General features: G+C 44.1%; 1 pseudogene; it reads left to right on the forward strand.

Moving 5' to 3' along the window:
* Nucleotides 1-448: 448 nt before the first annotated feature.
* On the forward strand, nucleotides 449-1922 carry LOC118502061 (annotated as a pseudogene).
* Nucleotides 1923-7049: the final 5127 nt, after the last annotated feature.

Genomic DNA, 7049 nt, shown 5'->3' on the forward strand with positions numbered 1-7049 from the left:
AAAGGGCCTTGCTTCACTCATGGCTTCAGTCCAAACTGGGAAGGAGTGTGTCATAGGCTGAACTATGTCTCCCAAAATTCATACATTGAAGTCCTAACCCCCAGTACCTCATAATATGACTATATTTGGAGATAGTTTCTTTAAAGAGGTGAGGTGAAATGAGGTCATGTTGGTAGACCTCATGCAATCCGCCTGCATCCTCACAAGAAGAGGAAGTTTGCACACAGAGGGAGCAGTGCAGTGGCACATGTGCAGCAGGGGGCTCCGTGAGTAGGCAGCACCTACAAGCCTAGGAGAGAGGCCTCAGGAGACACCAGCCAGCCAACATCATGATCTTGCACTTCTATACTCCAAAATCCTAAGAAAATTTACATTCCTGTTTTTTTTTAACCCCCGAGTCTGTAGTACTTTGTTCTGGAAGCCCTAGCTGTATTTTAATGTCCTAAAAATATCCTAAATTTCTCCATTCCTCTGGCCATCCCCCAGCTGTTTGTGAAATCAAAATACTAATAGATGTCTCACCAGCTTATTGTGAGGGTGCTGCAGGTTATAAACTGGGCTCTAAAAAGGCACTATCACTATCAAACCATCTTGGTCTTGCTTACACATCCTGGTGTGACCAACATGGTCCAGGACCTTGCACATATTAAAACTGGAATTCCCATGTCACCCTCTGTATCTGTGCTCTGTGTTTGCCCACAGCCCTGAATTAAGGGCTCATTAAGTGGGATGATGGAAGGCAGGGGCCTTGTTCATTCTCTGTCACAAGTGTAGGTGCTCAGCAAGGGTTGGTGACATACTGTACTGTAAGTAAGACTTCTCCTTTCAATCCTGTGACTGCTGAGTGAGATTGCTCCCCTGGCTGACTGCTCTTGGCTGCCAGTAAGGAGGCACAAAGAGGACTCAGGACAGTCTATGCCTTTCTTAGACTCCTGCTGTAAAACTGTGGCCGCTGCTCACCTCTGAATAACAGGCGCGTACCTGACTAACAACCAGGCTGTGCACACGTCTGAGGTGGGATGCTGCTGGGAGGGATGATGGAGGCTCCCAGGAACATCCTGTGGGGACACTGGCTGGTTGCTGGTCAGCTGACAACTAGGCTTTTGCACCGCTGAGCACCATTAGGCCAGGTCACGGAGCACCAAGTGGAGAACATCTGCCAATAGGATTTTAGGGCTATTCCAGCTATGTATTGCTGTGTAATAAGCCACCCCAAAACACGGTGGCATAAAACAACAGCCATTGGCCACAGTTCTAGCACAGGACTCTTCTCTTCTGTGGTGGCCCGCATGCCTCCTGCACCTACCATGGCCATCATTCAGTAACTGGTAGGAAGATGGCGCTTAGTGGAGAGCAACAGCTTCAATGAGCACATGAAGGAACTAGGTGTGGGAATGGCTCTGTGCAAAACGGGTGCCATGGCCAAACCAGACTTCATCCTTACTTTTGATGGAAAAACCTCACTATAAAAACTAAGAGAACATTGAAAATAATACAGTTCTCATGTAACCTGGGACAGAAGTTTGAAAAAAATACAGCTGATGGCAGAAAAATTCAGACCATCTGCAGCTTTGTAAATGGCATGCTGGTTCGACATCAGGAGTGGGAGGGAAGGAGAGCACAATCACAAGAAAGCTGGAAGGCGGGCAAATGGTGGTGGATCGCATCATGAACAATGTCACCTGTACTTGGATCTATGAAAAAATTGAGTAAAAATTCCATCATCCTTCTGGACAGGAGTTAGCTGTGAGGATAAATAAATTCAGTTCAATGAGCAAATCTCTCTCCATGCTTTTTTTCCCCTATTACTGTTCTGTTATCTTCATCACAAACATTTTACATGCAACTATTTCCAAGTGTTAGTTTAATTAGGGCCAACCCTTTGGTTAGTAAATAAATGTGTTTATGCTTAAAAAACAGACATTTTTTCTGCTTGTAGATTCTGTTGTTCAGGAATCCAGACAAGGCACAGCAGGGAGAGCTGGCCTCTGCCGCTGGATGTCTGGGTTTCAGCGGGGATGTTGTGAAGGCCATGCTGGTGAAGCTGGGGGGAAACAGGCCGTGTTGTAGGCTGCTGGTGGGAGTGCAGGGTGGCCTAGCTATATCTATCAAAGTGACAAGTGCATGGGCCCTTTGACCCAGCAACTGTTCTTCAGGAAATCACCCCACAGCAATAGGTGCACACAGGCACCAGTAAGTGTGCAAGCACAGCGGCTGAAGCATCTGCAACTGTGGAAGACTGCTGGGGACCATCTGATAAAATTATGGCACCTGTCATCACAGAGTGCCATGTGCTGTACAAACCAATCCCATGTGTGCTGGCAGTGACCTCCAAGACACAGTTAAGGGAAAAAAACAGGACACTGCGCAGTGTGCACAGTGTGTGCTCTTTGGGTAAAAGAAAACAGTGTTTTTTAAATATGTACACACTTGCCTGTGTGTGGGCACTTTGTAAAGAATACGCAATATAAACGCCCATACTAACACTAGAAGACGTCAAAGGCTAGGCGATGGGAAGATAGGATAAGGGAAACATTCTCACTGCATGTTGTCTTGCAATTTGAATTTTATATTATGTGAATATATTACTCATTCTGAATTAAAATTCTATTTTTTAAAAGATTTTATTTATTTATTTTTAGGGAAGGGACGAGAGGGAGAAGGAGAGGGAAAAAAACATCTATGTGTGGTTGCCTCTTGTGTGCCCCCTACTGGGAACTTGGCCTGCAACCCAGGCATGTGCCCTGACTGGGAATTGAACCAGCAACTTTTTGGTTCGCAGGCTGGCACTCAATCCACTGAGCCACACCAGCCAGGGCTCAAATTCTATTTTTAAAATGCTAAATGTTGATGTTTTAACTGTAAGTTCAAATTTTTTTTGTAGAAATATTATACCAAAGATATGGTTTTGAAAGATTTGCCTTTCCTGAGTGCCTACTATATGCTATGAAACATAAAATGAGCATACTCTGTTGAGCACATACTCATTTCTACCCCTCAGTAGAACCCTGCATGATATGTGAATAGTGTCCTTTGTTTTCATCCCACACTTACATTTCTAGACTCTTCTCTGCAGCGAGGGCTGGAAGTCTGTGAATTTCCTAGACCTCCTTGCCAGCTGACTGCCAGTGGGAGGCACTGGCAGGGGTTTGGAAGATGGGAAGGTGTAAAAGCCACCACAGTCCTGAGCTGGTGCATCTCAGGCCATAGAGAGGGCAGCAGCTGTGAGTTAGCAGAGCCCCAGCAACTACGACTGCGGGCCCTGCTCAAATTAAACAGGGCTAGGCACCTTGCACAGCTTACAGCCAGCTGGTAAGCACAAGGCATTACCTCCCCTGACCAAGGACACTTGAGAGCAAATGGTTTACACTGCTCCTCCCTGACCAGAGAATACACAGCTTAAATCACGCCGGTTGGGGACAGAGAGGACACAGACCCAGTTAATGCCATTTGTGCCAGCCTAACCCTAGGACAGATGAACTCAGGAGAACAAATAACAAAAACCCAATTAGAGCCAAATGGACCCAAAATAAAGGTAAAATAATACAAGAGAACAAAGAATAATCCCAAATCCCCCTATGCGCTCATTTTGACATATCAATGTACTAAAAATACACCTGAAAACTGATGAATATTCTGCTGAAACCCTCCCCTAATATTCACATCCACAAAAGAGAACTAAAAACCCTCAAGAAAAAGCCCTGGTGCAGATAGTGCCCATAGAGCACGTCCATGACACTTCTTGGGCATGAACTTTTTACCTCCTTTCTCCTACACTCTAAGGGTCCCCATGAGACTTACAACCAGGGGAGCAGTAGGCAGCAGCAGCTTGTCCCAGGCTAACCCCCTGATCCTGTCTCCCTTTTCTCTGACTTCCTGTGAGCTAACAGCAGCCCCACCTTGGCTCACTGCTTTTCTATAACATGACTAGAGAGCCAAAGCAGAACACCGCCTGGGCTTTCTTGTTGCTTTTTCTACCCTAAGCCCTTTCTTCTCTCATTGTCTCCAGCCTTAGTAAACATACTCTGTAAATCACCTGGAGTCATCCTGTGAAATGGTGAAATCGTTCCTGCATGAAGTCAAAAACCCACACGCTGCAGTCTGGCCTGAGGCAGAACTGCTCCTGCTAACATTTCAGTGATCAAACAGGTTTTGAAAGAAAGAGGCCCTGGTGAGTGAGTCAGAGTGGAGCAAGCAGCTCCCGTGTCTTATAAAAATGTAATGAGCTTAAATGCCACATTAAGAGTCACCCAAGACTCCGCTGGTGTAATGGTCAGATGGTTGGTGGGGGCAGTAGGAGGCCTCAGGCACCGTCAATTCCTGGATGTTTCAACCATTGTTGGTTTGGAGGTCCTAGGTTCCCTTTGGAGCCTAGGACACTCATTTTTCCAGTGGCCTTCCCTCTGGCAGAAAGCAAAGGGCCCAGGAGGTAGTTGACCCTACATCAAGTATGTGCATTCTTTCTTTGTGTGTCCGTCTTGTCTTCAAGAATAACATTGCCCCTTTGATGTCCATGGTAGTCCAGGCGCTGGGTGACCCTGAGGTTGTATAGGGATTAAAGCTAGGACTACAAGGTAAGCCTTTTGTTTCCATCAGGTGGCTTTTAGCTCTTCCTCTGCCTTGTCTTGGTTGTTAAAAACCTGAAAGCTACCTCTACCAGTCACTCAATGAGGGTCTGGGGTCCCAAGGCTAGTTCTCATAATATTTTTCTGATGTTTGGGGCTGCCTGCTGGATAAAATGTGTCCCCAGAAGAGCTTGGCCCTTAACAGACTTTGAGGCAATGTCTGTGTATTTTTGTAAAGCTTTTGTTAATTGTCCCAATAGAGCAGGGCTTTTTTTTTTTTTAGTAATTTTTTTATTTTGTCATAATTAACAGGCTTAATAGTATATATTTTTTCACCCCTTCTATGAGACAAGTGACCATGTCGTCCCAGCATTCCCTTCCCTCTCATCTTTCATCTGTCCCAATTTAATAGACCCAATTAGGGCCCTGATCTGGGATTGTGCCTCCCTGTGGTTGGTATATGTGATGTTGAGTATGACGACTGGCTAATTCATTGGCATTAAGTCCTTGCAGCTTCTGCATGTGCTGCTTTTTATCAACAGTGCAGCAGTTGAAAGGACAAAGCTGGTGCCATTTGCTATTGTGGTGCCATTTAGTGAGCAGGCCTGAGACCTTATTAAACATGACTGCTGTTTTACTTTTCTGAACTTATGTCCTCAGGACTGAAAATTACTGGAAAGCAAGAACAGAACATGCCTAACCACTCCCCACAGCCGCAGGCAAAAGATAACATTGGAACAAACTGCAACTCCCTCAAAACCACACAAAATCTCCTCTGTTACAACATCCCCAATAACCCAGGGGCCATACAACAGCACCCCCACCCTTTTATAATCCAATTATAATCCCATAAATGCTCAAAGCCCCCACCCATCAGTGCTGGTGTATCTCTCTGCACCATGCCCCTCTCCTCTTGGAGAGTGAATAAAACCTTACTCTTTGCACTTTCTTCTCTTTGTGAATGCTTTCCCAGCTTGCCTCACTGACCACCCTGACAATAGTGGGAAAGGACAATTTGTAAATCACTCCAAGTCAGGTCATAAATCAGTGTCAACTGACTAAACCCCCTCTGTGAATTTGCTAGGGTCGTTGGAAAACTGACTGAGTTTTTCTTTGGAAAGGGCCAGGTCAGAAGAAAAGGACACACGTACCTAAAGAATTACCTCACCAGGCCTCCTGTTTGCCACTTCCCTCAGAGGTAACATAGTAGGGTTCCAGTGACAATGATTTCCGCTCTGGGGGTGGCAAGACTGTAAGCAGGGATGAGTGCCAGCAGTTCTACAGCAGAGGAGGGATTAAAGAGTGGCAGCTGCCCTTGGGGGGCGGTGGCAGAGGAGTGAGCTGGGAAACAGGCTGTTCCACCCTTGGACTGGTTTTGTTTGACCCCCTCCCTCCCCCTGCCGCCAAGAGATAAAGGAGGCATCTTGCCATAGCTGTGAGGAAGGTGTCCTCTAATTCCTCTGGCATTGTGGGAACACACATCCCACGAGATTTCTTTAAAGCCCTGCCTTAGTAAAGGCCCATCAACACCTGAATATGAAGTATTTTCCTCCATTTGCCTTCATTTTTGCAAAACAAACTAATCGGAAAATAGTGTTATAATTTAGAGAATTATGTACAGGTCAGGTATCTCTGTCCCGGAGTTTGTATTAAGGCCAGGCAACTTTGCAAAATAAAATGAGGCATTTTTTCTTTTGGTTATTGTCCTTAAAGGTGTACTGATTGTTAAGGAGATGCCCTAGGGTGGGGATCCCAGGGAATGCTTTTGGTGCCGCCCATCTTGTCTCTGTTTCACCTGGCCAGCACTGCTGATGGCTGCTCAGGAGGCCTCCAGTACCAGACATGGGGCACCAAACAAGCTGTCAATTTAGTTATTTCTCCGAGTTCTATAAATATTTGTTTAGTTTAAAGGTGTGAATTGTACATTTGTTTTTTGAAATTTGTAATTTAGAATAGGTCCAAGTTTTCTAAAGGATTTTTTAAAAGATGAAATGTATTTGCAAATGCATCAGAATAAAACAATGACTGTTTTTAAATGATAAAAACCCAAATGATATTTTCACAAAGTTGATTATAATGCAGTTGAAATGGAACCCTGTCCTTTCTGCAAGACATACCATTCCAAAATGACAATCAGAATTACAAATGAAAGTATATCAGAATTTTGTAGACTTTTGGAGATTTTTCATATAATCTCTAGAACATTTATTTTAACAATAAAATATATGTATATAAATAGAATATAGTTATTATTTTTTATTGGAAAAAGCTTCCCACATATTTTTAAATATATTAAATTAGCCTAATTAGTTTAAACTTTCTTTTAAGGGGCAAAAAATAACTCCTTGAAGTATTACAGGGACTAACTGGAATAACTCAAAGCTATTTCTAGGTTAAGAGAAAGTCTTTTAAAATTTACTTGAAAACAATAAAAAAATTGAAAGAATTTTAAATCCTGAAAATTATAAGACACTGAAGAAAAGA

Source organism: Phyllostomus discolor, chromosome 8, assembly GCF_004126475.2.
Source record: "Phyllostomus discolor isolate MPI-MPIP mPhyDis1 chromosome 8, mPhyDis1.pri.v3, whole genome shotgun sequence".
Classification (NCBI taxonomy): domain Eukaryota; kingdom Metazoa; phylum Chordata; class Mammalia; order Chiroptera; family Phyllostomidae; genus Phyllostomus; species Phyllostomus discolor.